General features: G+C 37.4%; 1 long non-coding RNA gene across 2 annotated transcripts; it reads right to left on the reverse strand.

Moving 5' to 3' along the window:
• Window positions 1–1467: 1467 nt before the first annotated feature.
• Window positions 1468–4713, reverse strand: LOC147498299 (uncharacterized). 2 transcript variants are annotated; one of them, XR_015195426.1, is made up of 4 exons: window positions 4415–4713; window positions 4098–4150; window positions 3105–3252; window positions 1468–3009 (listed from the first exon to the last, which is right to left on the reverse strand). It is a non-coding gene; the product is annotated as an uncharacterized LOC147498299 (long non-coding RNA). The 2 variants fall into 2 exon arrangements; XR_015195427.1 differs by lacking the exon at window positions 4098–4150 and having other exon boundaries at window positions 4415–4684.
• Window positions 4714–14522: the final 9809 nt, after the last annotated feature.

Below are 14522 nucleotides of genomic sequence, written 5' to 3' on the forward strand. Positions count from 1 at the left end.
TAAATATTTATTGTTAAAGGTGTAAACCTTTTGATAGTTATGGACTTAGATGTATCTATGTTAGTTGCACTGTATAAGTCGTGTATTAGGATTTCTAGAATGTTTATATATTTATAATTTATTCTTATTCGAGAATTGGTTACTTGACTTAACTGGCATTGGTCGAGATGGTTAAATGGCTGGTTCTACGAATCAGTATATCTTTTAGTAGTTGAATTTACGACTGAAATATGAAGTTTTATATTTGGTTTGGATGTATTCTTATTAAATTTTGAGGTTATGACAGGTTATCATATTTATGAAATGTTGAAAATACAAAGAAAACTCTGCCGAAATTTTCCAGAAAAGTCACGTAGTTTAGGTATATAATTGTTTGAGATTTGGGACATTACAACATTCCTCATTCACCAATACACAACATAGTAAGTGCCTTCTAGCTTAGTTGGTCAAATGTTTGGGTGATGATACTAGAGGTCTGGAGTTCGAATTCCGCTACACACAATTTAGTTACTGCAAAAAACTTAGCAAAGGAAACATAAACAATAAGGTGGAGAAAAAACATATATTACATAGAAGTATGTAACAACCAAATCCTTATATCTGAACCCTCAATTAACATTTCAACATATAAGATCACTACATTATATGTAAAGTAAATGAAACAAATCAGCCGAACATTCAACAATTTACTAAAACTGTCTTCTCTAATTAACAGAATCCATGAACGAAGAACAGAGAGACATGTAACACAAGATTCCGCTACTGCTAGGAAGCTAAATACACTATATACCACTCTATAAAAATTCTCACTACTTATTTCATTTCTTATCCTATACACTTTTTATCCGTCAAATTGCAGGTCTTCTTTTCACCTTAAAACTTTCCGAATAGAAGAGTATGTGGTATCCTCAATTCCTCGCCTACCAAATCCACGTTCAGGCAAAGATGACTCCTCGCCTACCAAATCCACGACCAGGCAAAGATGACACGGTAGTAATAACATACGGATTCAGTCGTATGGGAAAATTTCATGACATGAACGATACTACACTTAATTTAAGAAAAAAGGTATCAGATGAAGTGGACTCCCCAGCCCAGATGTAGATACAAATAAAGCCTCCTCACTTCGAATTTAAGATCATGATTTAACTCTAGTTCGAAAGCCAAGTTACACTGACACGGATACGTGTGTCCGAGTTTGACATGGGTATAAAGTGTTTGACATGACGATATATCAAAAACTTAGGTATGTCACATACAATATGTGTCTGTGTCGTGTCCAACCGGACAAGTGGACATGCATCCTACACGGAGTATTTTTAATATATTGTATGTCCATGTAACGTAGTTCTGAAGACACTGGTAAATAGGAAAGTAGTAGGAAACTTTTAACAGCGTAGATGGAAAAACAATCAAAACAGCAAAAAATAAAGAAAGAAAAAAACAATATGCTGATACACAAACACATTGTAAGACTTCCACATTTCCACAGAGATCTTATTAAAATATTCCCTATGGGGAATACCAAAAATGCTACTACGATCTGGGATTAACTAAATAGCTTTACAATGAAATATAAAGCTAGAAAATAAAACCATAGAGACACATTCATACAAATAAAACCATTTGAAAGTTGAAACAGGGTCACCATAAGAAATAAAAAGGATCTGATCAAAGAAAAGGTATATCTGACGTAAATACCACCAGGTCGTTGGGATCGTCATCATTTCTAATACAACCTTTCTTCGTGACCTCCCATTGTAGAACTCAATTTGTTCTTTTAAATCACTTTCACCACCAGAATCATTAACTAAAAAGTAAGAAAAGCCTGATCACTTTGAGTTAAGAACATGATATTGGTTGGAGAAATGCCTGAGCTGGAAGAAGAAGATTATGATAAATTGACATCATCAAATCGTGACAAAAAAAGGGAATTCAAATTTGGTTTGCCAGAAGTATTGGTAAGAGGCAGTTGGTGTAACAACTCATGAGTTGCATCATCATATCTCAATTAGGAAACCACAGTTAACCAGCTACACCATAACTATAAGGCAGATAGTCATGACAAGCTATTAGGACATTAACATTTACTTGTTTTTTTATGCTGACTGGCCTTTTATGGAATCTGCACCCATGCATCCTAATCAAAACTTCACACAACATTTTCAGTTAGGCCTCCGTACAGCATTCATACAGCTAATGGCTACACTGAGTAATCAAATTTACCCACCAAGTAGACTCTTATACCAAAACATATGAACTACTGACAAAACTTGGCAAGTTCACAGTTAGGCTCTTAACATCCAAGAGAAAAAACTTTTTTTTCTCTTAAGCGGACAGATGGTGAAGTACAATGAAGGGGCTCAATTTTTTCTTTCCTTATTTCACACAGAAGATAATCGTTTCCCCCCACTACCCTAAATCTAGTCTAATCACAAAAACCAGAGTCCCAAAATTCAATTTTTCTTATAGATCAGTTATGATATTTTCCAGAGTATTGGTTTCCCATAATTCAAGTATGTTCGGAACATTTAGTACTATTCTTCAAACTTCGAACACACTCACCAACCCCATTTTCTATTGAATCCCTTGCATTACATTCAAGTCCAGTGAACTAGTGAAAACATGTCCTATTTAAATGTGGTCATCTATAGATAATAATGGTTTGATTTATATTTGTAAACTATTTTTCCCCAGTATCCAAAGTTTTGTCTTATCAGTGACACATACCGAACAACCTCCAAGAAAACCAGAGTTCTGAAAGAGATCACCTCTTCTCAACTGATTGTCGCAAATATTTTACACACTATCGATTTTGCAGAATTCCAGCATTTTACACATTTGATGTTTAACTCCTCCCTCTCTAAAACATTCGAACAAACCATTACAAAACAGTTAACACATAGAAGAATAACAACGTACAGAACACATAGGCGTATACCTCATACTAGAAGCAACACCTCATGAGTCATACGAGGTGGCGGCTGAGGACCCTCCTCTTCTTGTTGTCTACAAAATCAACCAAACAAATTTAGAGAAAATCAACCAAAATGAACAAACCCAAGTAGAAATGACCTTAAAAACGGTAGTCCAGTTCGCCTCACCCTTATTCATGTCAGAGGAGACAAAATTTGTGAGTATAGTTCAAGAGAGCTTTCTCAATTAGCCAATGATGGAAACAATACCCTCCAAGCTTACCGTATTGGAACAACGATGTTAATGCATTCTCGTCGTGCCGTTCACTGCAGCGATCTTGCATAGGTGATAAAAAAACACAGGAGATGGAATATACGTTACTTTGCTATGAAAATGTCACGCTTACTTTCCATTTGACATTTTCTAAATAATTTATCCATTGAATTGTCTCATCTCCTCTTCTTCTGTGCCCACTTAGGACCATATATTTGCAACAAGCTTATTATTAAAAGTTAAAAACATAACGTGCATCATATATTTAACACGATCTTTTGTAACCTAGAAAATTAATCTGCAAAACCATCTTAGTTTTGTTCAGTACTCGCAACAATTTAGGATGTGTAGAGCAAAACACTTGGCTTAGAAATCACTAAGCCAATCTCAAAGCAGCATTTCCTTTCACAGGAAAAAGAAATAAAGAAGAAGCCAAGGAGTAAAAATAGCACAATAGTTCAGGAATCAATCCCACCCAGCAATTGTTACAATCCCTAGCTTTGGTGCAATAGGCTAAAAAGATTTAACCACAAAAATCTTTCCTAAATAGAGGGCATGCTAAAGAATTTTAGAAGCATTAGTGCCCTGTACAGCCTAAAAGGCTAAAAGAAACAGTGAAGCATAACTCAGACACACTAACCATGTCTTTTGAAAAGCCAAATGACATCAAATGAGATGAATAAGCTAAAGATTAATTAGAAAATGCTACAAAGATGGTTCGCATACAGTTGTCATTAGCCTTTAGTTTCGAAGGCATTCATTTCGGAGACTAAGAACACATATAGATGAAAATGTGCAATGAAATATTGGCCATGCCTATACCCCCCCTCTGTATGAGGGTGAAACCTGTCATGCATAATTTTGGTGCAGTAAAAAACATAAGAAACACGTAAAAGAACCATGCTTACCTACAAATCTATCAGCTCTTTCCACAAAATTTTGACACGTAACGGATGTATAACTGAAGCATAAAAACTCAAATTAGGAACTTGCTTGAGCATACTGGATTTCTAATTTCTATGTAGCAAATCTCTGTGTTTTAGGTAACAAATGCAAATCTTTGCAAGTATTTTCTAAAACAGTAAATTATATGATTGTGCTCGAATTTTTCCTGAACATACTTAGATTTTATCTTTGTAACACGTGCCCGTTTACTAGTTATAAATAATTGAAAAACAAACAACACATATACAGTAGAAGACATAAGATAGATAGAAAAGTATACCTGAAGCAGTAAGTATTACGAGGTCGTGGCCTGGGAACAACATTCTTCTTCTTCTTCTTGTGTATAGAACACCACCCAAATCCAAAAAAAAATCAATTTTGACCGACACATTAAGAATGGGAATTGCAGCTGAACGCTGAGAGTAACAATTGGAACGGTATTTCAGACTTGAGGGTGACACATACTAACAAACATACGTACCCTTGTTTGGTTTTGGGTCACAAAATCCGGGTCAAATGTTTGGGTCGGGTCCCAGTTCCCAAAGACCCAAACACCTCACACCACTCCAAGAAACAGACAAAAAAAATAGAAAACCGCCTCAATAACCATAATAACTAACTAACTGATCGACCTGACACTCACAACGAAGAACAAGACTTCATCTCTTTTCTCTATTTCTCTCTCACGTCACACACCAAATACCAATACTTCATCTCTTTTCCTCTCTCACACCCAAGAACAAGCTACAACAATGCTTGTTCACCTTCTCCTTCAACAAGGACATAAGAACATAACCAAAAACTAATTCTCACTCATTTCAAAACTTCTTCTTCTTCTCCAAGAAACTATCCATTGCCTCAGTTCTTCTTCACCAAGCAAACAACAATGCTTGTTCACCTTCTCCTTCAACAAGGACATAAGAACATAACCAAAAACTAATTCTCACTCATTTCAAAACTTCTTCTTCTTCTCCAAGAAACTATCCATTGCCTCAGTTCTTCTTCACCAAGCAAAATCAAGATATAGCCATCAACTCCATTAATGGATTATAACAAGAATCTGTTAGGACCTGGGCACACCCACCACGCCTTGGCCTCCGGGGCCCATGGGATAACTAGTACCAATATTGTCCTCCACTTAACCATCCATTGGGCTTGGGCCACATCTTGGCAATGGGTGTGGAGTTTTATCCTAAAAGGCCTCGGTACTAGTTAGTGATCTTTCCACTTTATCAACCCATAATGAGCTACTTTCTTGTTCAATGTGGGACTATTTCTTTTTTCAGTCCACACACTTTAACAATCTCCACTTTGGGCCAAACTCCAAGGGACTCCATTCGTTCATAGTTGAGCACGATCAAATGCCAGAGCTCTGGTGTGTCTGACCTCTGAGGGAGGTGACTTTTTCTTAACCCTAGAGCCTACTCCACCTCAAACATCATTCCATGTTGTTAGATTCAACTTGAGTTACACCCTCTCAAATCTCCACAACATCCAAGGGGCACCAATCTTTGGTGTAACGGGCACACTTCGTTAAGCAACTCCACCTGAATTACGGCCGTCTCTTGATTCTGCATGATCAGTGCCTTTGTCCCTGCCGAACCATCGGTTCTGATACCAGTTGTTAAGACGATGGTTCTGATACCAGTTGTTAGGACCTGGGCACACTCGCCAAGCCTAGGCCTCCATGCCCATGAGATAACTAGTACCGATATTGTCCCCCACTTAACCACCCATTGGGCTTGGGCTACATCTTGGCCATGGGTGTGAGGTTTTATCCTAAAAGGCCTCGGTACTAGTTAGTGATCTTCCCACTTTATCAGCCCATGATGAAATCCTTTCTTGTTCAATGTGGGACTATTTCTTTTTTTGGTCCACACACTCTAACAGAATCACCCCAAACACACCACTCCTTCATCTTCATCATCATCATCAGAGAAACCCACTTCAAGTCCAGCAATCAGAACTATTAGCCGGGCTATTAAAGCGGTCGACTCCGAAAAAAGGCATAGAACTTCTCTTGATGAACTCATTCCTTCACTATATAGGAGTTATCCGAATAATGCTCTAGTTCACCGCATCGAGGCTGAGGTGTATGCAAGAATTGAGACTTGGAAATAGAGTAGAAAGAGTCTCCAACTTCCATTGAGCGACAAAAAAGATTGTCTCACACTTACCATGGAATGTGCAAGAAGAGCCACTGTCCTTGCCCCATCCTCAATTGAGTACGCTCGGTATCTTGCGTATCTTCAGTTCGCAGTTGCCCAAGAATCCATGCTTTTCCAATCTCTTGGAAGCTAAACTCTTATACATCATTGATACTTCGACTTCCCACATGCACCTGATGCGAAGCAAGTCTTTGGACTACCAAATAGGTTCAAGTCGAATAATGAAAGTCGGCGTAAGTTGCCTAAAAATTACTACGGCTTGTTAGGCATCAATTCTGCCTCGCAGCTCATCTTGAGTCCTTCTCTTTTCCGAAGTATGAACAATGGTGTTTTGGGTATCTTTGCATGTGTGGGAAGAGGCTAGTTCATCCACACTTGCTACACGACCATGTTTGGCAAACCCACCTTGCCCATAATATGTCCGGGCTTGGCGGTTGTTGATTGGGGATCTTGGAAAAGGTGGAGACTTCGTCTTTGCAATCCGAAAAATCACCATAGAGGAAGACGCTAATGTTGGCTTGATTCCTAATAAGAAACTTGAACTAGTTCTGAAATTTCTTCATGAGTTATCCAGAAAAGTTGAGGATAAAGTTGTTGTGGAAAGAGTACTAGGCACCAACGTCTCTTTTTGGGAGTTAAATGGGATGATTCTCCTCGATGGAGAATCTTTATGCGCCTGTGTTGGCGAAGATTTAATAGTGGATGATGCTTGTCAAACAACTGAAGAAGTACTTGTGTCATGGACATGTCTAAGAAGCCAAAGAAATCATCATGGAGAAAAACTTTTCCAAGCAATTGAGAATAGTAATAATATCACGAGAATCACATTTGGATAGAAAATGTGACCAATCAAGCTACAAGGAGGCTTTACATTCTCTCACTGGAACTCTCCCACAAGGAGACCAAGCTCAAAGAATGACAAGTCATTGAGACGCGACTAGAAGAGCTTGTGCAGGGAAGGGACTCGTAAAAGTTGCAACCGTAATAAGTCCAAATTGGAAGCTCTCAATGCTACTTAACTTAGCCCAATCGGTTGAGGAAGAAGAAGTGGTCAAAGGGCTTGGCACGGACAATCGCCTTCTTAGAAGCTATCGAGAGCCTACTTGAAAATGTAGAGTTAGAGGTAAGGTTACGTTAGAGATGTTATTAGTCCGTACCAAGGCAATTTTCTCTCTCTTTCTTTTCTCCTCTGTTTTCTCTCCTCTCCTTCTCTGTTTAGGTAACTTAATTCTCAACTGGTTCATTCTTATTTTACTGAGCACTTTGCTTTTATATCGCTTTGCGTGACCACCATTTCCACTTGTGCTGCAGCTCGTAAAAATTGATGCAAGTTTAATTGAATCAAAAGGAGAAATTCTGGACTTAGCTGACAAAATCACATCTTTTGCTGCTGATGACTATCGAAGAATCATCTTGCCACTCGTGAAAGTCTATTTGCAGAAGCAAATTGAAAGCTTTGCGAAGGTGTACGCAAATTGGAAGCCGGAGTCCACCCCGCGACCTTTGTTGGCAGGTTTCACTAGAAAGTCACACGTCAACCATTTTACTTTCATTCCCAAATGACTTCAACTTGGAGATCACACCAAGAAAATCACCCACCCAAGACTTTGGTAGTTATCACAACAAACTCAACAAAGCAAAACCACTAGTTTATCATCACAATTCATAGCAACAATAAATATGGAAGTAAATAATGCAAAGAGACACAAAGATTTAAGGTGGTTCGGTAAATGTTACCTACATCCACACAAGAGCCGAGTTTCCTTTATAGTAAAGATTGGAGAGTTTACAAGAGGTAACAAGAATCAAGAACAAAAGGCCTCACTCAAACCCTAGCTCAATAGAGCTCCCACAATACCCAAGAAATGAATCTCTCAAAGTTGTCTCAAAACCATATTCTATTTCCTTTATTTTGGTACACATAGAAAAAGGTGAGAAAATGGGCTCGGCCGATATATCAAAAATCAGTGAAAATTTCAGAAGGCATGAGCGCGGGGTGCGCCCAAGATAAGGCGTGGTCGAGCGCGGGTTGCGCCCAACTTCTAGTAACTTTTGCAAGGCCAAAGCGCTCCCATCTCCAAGCAAAGAAATTGGGAACGTGGCATACAGACACCGGAGCAAAGCTCGACGGTTCCACAACCTAACAATCTCCCACTTGGAACCTTCGAGATTCTACATGCACATCACATCTCAATTGTAACAACTCAATCCAAATCCAATTTACTAATGAAATACTCGGCTCATCCATCATGGTCTTCAAGCAAGAAGACCCGACGAAGTTGAACACTTTAACTTCATCTTCACAACACCCCTACCATGACATAGACATGTCTCTATGGTACTCCATGAATAACACAATATCTGTTTCACCGCTTCCCAATGATGTTTGCCAAGGTTAGCCATAAACCTCCAAGCAACTCCCACTGCATGGGATATATTCGGGTGCGTCCAAACCATGTACCATCGCCTGGGGCTTGTTTGAAACCATGCAAGCTCTTTCTCAGCTTGCGCACCATATTCTCTCTATCCTTCAGTAGGAAGCCCAATAATTGTCGCGTGTAAATCTCCTTAACATGGTCACAATGGAGGTGAGCAGTTTTCACATCTAACTGCTTAAGATTTAAACCTTCTGCTACAACAATACTAAACACTGACTGAAAAGTATTTGGGGAGAATACCATGACCATATATCTTTTGGAACCATCATGTTTCTTCTTGACTCAATACACCCATTTGCTATGTAGAGATAAGTCCTTGGGTACTTTGGCCAACTCCCAAGTGACACTAAAGATGAGGGACTTCGTCTCATCATGCATAACAAGCTCCCACTTGCTAGCATCACCAACCTCCAATGCCGCATCATAGCAATGAGGTTCACCATCATCAATAAATAAATAGGTGGAGGGAGGATACTCCATGCTCAGTACAGTTTGCCTGGATAACTTCCTTAGTGCATGAGGTGGAGATGGACTTGGTGGCGTAGTCTCTTCACCCGAGTCACTACTATCATCATCTGACTGTGGAACTTCCACAACACCATAACTCAAATAAGAGCCTTCAAACTCAACATACTTAGTGTCATTGTCTGTAACCGACTTCATGGGTTGTGCTTCTTTTCTGTCCTTGTACAAAACCGTCTCACTGAACAAGGCATTTTTGCTTCGAATAATTTTCCAGTTTTGGTCATCCTAAAAACGATAACCAAGATCATCATCGCCATATCCAATGAAGGTACTGATAAGTGCTCAAAAAGTGCAATTTAACACTTAATTATGCCTCTTGTTTAGCCATCTTAGTGGACTAATAGTGTTTGTAAGTTATGTTTTATGTTTCTATAGGAGAAAAAGTGAGTTTTGTGGAATATTAGAGAAAAAGGGGTAAAACAGAGCAATTCGGAGCATTAAGGATCACATGGGAAGCTCCTGGACAATCATGGAGAAGGCCAAGGAATTGGAGCTATTAAAGATACGACTTGGACCTATTTTAAAGCTTATTTGGAAGCCCAAAGCCAAAGGATTTGTTGCTTGGACCAAAGCCCACAAAAGAGGATAGAAGGATAAAGCAGAAGAGACAAAATTGGCTTACGCGTCTGGGACGCATAGATCGAGCGTCCAGACGCATTGATCGCGTCTGAGACGCATGGATTGACAATGTAGGCAATTTCTTCTCAGTTTTGGAGACGAAGTTGGACTCTGAAAGAAGTCTATTTGTATTAGGAAACAAATGACAGTTTGGAATGCTTCTAGAGCTCATTGTAACATCTATAAATAGAGGACCTAAGTGCCTCATGTAATTGGCCAATTCACTTATATTCTTGTCTCCAGAACTTGAGGCAGAGAGATTAATAATAAAAGATCGGTTTTAACTAGCTAGTTTTTCTAGTTTTATGTTCTTCGACTCTTCTTCTTCTCGTTCTTCGTGTTCTTCCTTCTTTATGGAAGGCTAATCTTCTCCTTCAAGGGAGGAGATGAAGCCAATGCTTAAGGTTTAATGATTCTTCTGGCTCATGGTGTTCTTCAATCAGGTTAGTTCTTTATATTTTTAGTTATTAGTTCCATTGCCCAGACCAGGGGATGGAAGTATAGATTAAGGTTTTTATTTATTGCAATCGAATATCATGCTAGTTTAGGGTTTTATTTATTGCAATTGAATATTTGCTAGTGACATGATTTTATTTATTGCAATTGAATATAATGCTAGAATATGGTTTTATTTATTGTAATTGAATATTATACTATAATTCTCTACTTTTCTTCTAGTTGTGTAGTGTTTTAGAGTAAGGGAAGTATTCCTTGTGTTTGCCTTAGATGGTGATTCATTGAATAGCTGCCCAAACTCATATAAAAGGAAAGAAGATACTAGTAACATGAACATAGGAACAACCTTAAGTAGAGTTATTCGTTAAAGATGTTTCGTCCAAGAGGGCATCGGCACTCGCTCAATTGCCTAATTGTAGTCTACTTGTGAGAACAACCATGAAGCAAAAGGTCATTGAATCAAAAGTATTGGTGGATTCTAATCTCTTGAATTCTCTTTCTTATAAATTCTCAATAGTTTAGTTTAGTTTAGTTTAGCATTAGAATCTAAAATATATAATAATAGTTTTTAATCCCTCAAACCCCCTTTCCAGTCCCGTCCTTCATATAACATACACTTAAAAGTGGAACGATACCCTACTCATCCTTTACTTATTGAGGGATAATTAGGTTTTGATACGTTTCTATTTTGTTCAACGACCATCATCCATCATCATCTATCTATACCATCTCATTTACATACAAAAAAAAAAGGCAAGGTCAAATGGCGCCGCTGCCGTTTTAAGTTGTTTATGTTTAAAGTTTTTTTACAAGATTAGAATTTTGGATCTTGAGGTAATTTTAGCCGCATCATCCATCCTTTTAAGAAGGAAAGAAGCTTGAAGGACATCTTAAAGACAAGATCTACCATCCAAGTTAGTTGAATCTTCATTCTTTTTATTTCATTCTTAATATAGTTGCATCGTAGTTTAGTTTTATTGCTTTCTTAGTATAGTTGCATCATAGTTTAGTTTTATTGCTTTATAGTATAATTGCATTTAGGGCCTTTTCAACAATTGAAGTTGTAAGCCAACACAGCGAAATATCAAACTAGTGTTTCTTGTCTGAATCTTGACAAACGGACTATCGTCTATGGGCCATGGTACTTAAGCAATCCAAGTGATTCACCATAACCCTAGAAGAGACAGCTTTAGACAACGGGTGAGATACTAGCTGCAAAGCCCAACCCAGTTGAAGGAAAGTAGTTTTGCATATTAGTATAATTTAGAATAGTTGTATATTAGTTTAATTGCATTCAAGCATAGTAGGATAGTTTTCATCATCTTCGCATAGCAAGAATACTAGACAGGATTGATACAATGGCCACACGTAATGATGGAGGTGTTATGAACACCAATAATCCTGAAGCTATCCCACCCATGCAAGCACAGCAGAGGAAGAAGCTGAGCGATTTCTATTTGCCAATCATTGGAGACCCACTCAGCAGTATTGTTTTTCTAGAGACAGAATCTAACCAGTTTGAACTTAGAGCATCAGTAATCTCTATGCTTCCAAAATTCAATGGTTCAGACAATGTTCAGCCATATGTGAAAAAGCACAAAACACGTAATTATTTGTGTGTCGTTGTTTGTGTTACGTATCTTTTGCAAATCTTACTTAGCCTAATATATATTGATTAGTATAGTGGCTAGCAAGGTATCGATCCTACTCTAAATAACTAAGTGATGATAATAGAAATTCCTAATCTAAATTACTTTAATGGATGTAAGTAAAAGATGTGGCTAAGTAATAATTAATATATAGTTGATTTGATTTGAGATTTAAGCTATGCGTAAAATAAACTAAATTAAATATATAAATATGAATCAAGAGAGAGAATATCTTGGGAGAGATGAATCCACCAAAATCATAGAATTAGTCTAATAGATCTACCTATCATGTTTAATATAAATCACCAATAGAAACTCACCATACCTACGAACCTTATGCTCATAACCATGATGATAATATGTGGCTTTCAACGTACTTTCTATCTTTCCATCAAATACTTCTTCAATCTCCAATGATATTTTCTATCTAACCAAATTATGCTTTAAGTGACATTCAATATACAACTCTAGGTGCCATGGAAAATCCACATGTGGCATTAACCATACAACTAATTGAGGTGCCATAAAGAATCCAATCATCACACTAGAACACTAAAAACTAGAAGAAAAGAATCTAGGGTTTGTGGTATTTGGCTCTACACAATCTTGAATTACCCTAAGACCTCCTAACCTCCACAGGAGCGTTCGATCAATGGACGAATAAGAAGAAACTTAATGAGAGATTTAAACTAAAACATGAAAGAAGAAGAACTAAACTAAAACATACGAAAATGCTTCATCTCCCCTCCCAAGAGAAGGGAGATTAGCCCCTCATACTATGCTACGAACACAATATGAAAAGGAATAATCTTTATAGCTATTAATGGTGAAAAGGTCTGAACTTTCTTCTCTCTTAATTCTAGATCTAAGATGCAAACACTAAATTTCCTAGATGATGTAAACTGAGATTTTTGTGCCTTATATATTGGCTTACATGCTCGTCTGGATAGAGATCCGAATCCTATGATTATTTGGTGTCAAACTCTCTGTAATCTTTCTAGAAGCAATCCTGAAAAGTTAGATTTGGTTGGACCGAAGTTGGACGTGGCCCACTTTGCCCTGCGGGCTATTTCCCAAGCTGCAGAAATGTGAGTAATAATTATTAGTTTTAACCCCTTAACAATCATACTTTTAGACCAATTATGTGATTAATAATTAAAAGTTAATACTGATTACGTGTTTTTATGCATTTCAGGCTTCAAAGTCTATTATGTGCAGAAATGTGCCACTTTAGCGAGATAAAGGAGCAAAGGTCGGTTGCTAAGGAGTTCTGTGAATAAAGGCCAAGATTCAAGGAGACAAAGCCTTTGTAGAGCCCGGTCAAAAGCTGAAAAGTCAACACGGGCGTTGATTGCACAAGTCAAGTCGAGAAAATTCGAAGGCCGTATCTTTGGACTCAGACCTCAGAATTGGGAGAATCTTATGTCAAAACGACCGGCTCGGAAAAAGTTTTCCAATGGTCCAAGCCTTGGCCCAATCAGAGGAGCAGAAGTGGACAAAATATCTTTTGAAGCCAACTGCAGCTGAAGAGCCCTTTTTGGACTAAAGAAATTGGGTTTTGGGCCCGATTTTCCGGCCCAAAACATGGCTCCAAGCCCATGCACGATTTTTGGATCTGAAAGTATAAAAACAAAAGCTTGACTCTTTGTTAATAGAGTTAGGTTAGGAAGCTAATGTTAATGGAGTTTAGGGTTAGAAAAGGATAGATCTAGATTAGTTTTTAGATCTAGATCTAGTTTTTTTACATTCATTCAATTAGTTAGTTTAGAATCATATTTTAGTTTTTAGAATAAAGTATTAGTTCTTTATTTCAATTTAGATTATTGCTTAAATTCTTATTTAGATTTAGTTGTCTTAAATTCATAATTAGTTATTCACAATCTTAGTTCTAAATTAGTTTTAATTTCAGTTTAATTTAATTATGTCTTGTTCTTATTATTGTTCTTATGTTGGGAATGGTAGTATAGAAATTTCACATCAAATCATTACTCTCACCATTGTTCCTTTTGGGTTTGATTAGTTGAATTCGATTTAAGTCTAGAGAGTTAAGAGTGGACGAATCCTTACTCATTATATTGCATGATTATGTTTTGAGAGTAAGAAGAATTGATTTAAACGTAAAAAGGTAGGATTACGTATTAGTGTTGTTAACATTAATATTTTGGACTCTATTATTTTTACGGTTTATCAAATGGCGCCGTTGCCATCTTAATCTCATTCTAGACAAGAATTCAATTGCTTGAATCCAAGGGGCAATCCCCCATTCTCTACCCACCCACCCTTTTAATTTTTCATTCTTATTTCTTGAATTTTCGAACCGCTCAATCTTTTTCGGCATAGGGGCTCTTGGATTCACAGAGAAAAACACTGCGGTGAAGGTATTTTTAAATTTTCAAAAATTCTGAAAATTTTCATACATAATATTTAATGTGTTGTTGATTTACTGGAATATTTTCAGATTTTTCAAAGTATGTTTACCATGTGAAAAAAAATACAATCTTTACAGTGCTGCATTTCAGTTTTCACACCATATG

The sequence above is a fragment of the Coptis chinensis genome, chromosome 5 (genome assembly GCF_015680905.1).
Source record: "Coptis chinensis isolate HL-2020 chromosome 5, ASM1568090v1, whole genome shotgun sequence".
In the NCBI taxonomy this organism is placed as follows: Eukaryota; Viridiplantae; Streptophyta; class Magnoliopsida; order Ranunculales; family Ranunculaceae; genus Coptis; species Coptis chinensis.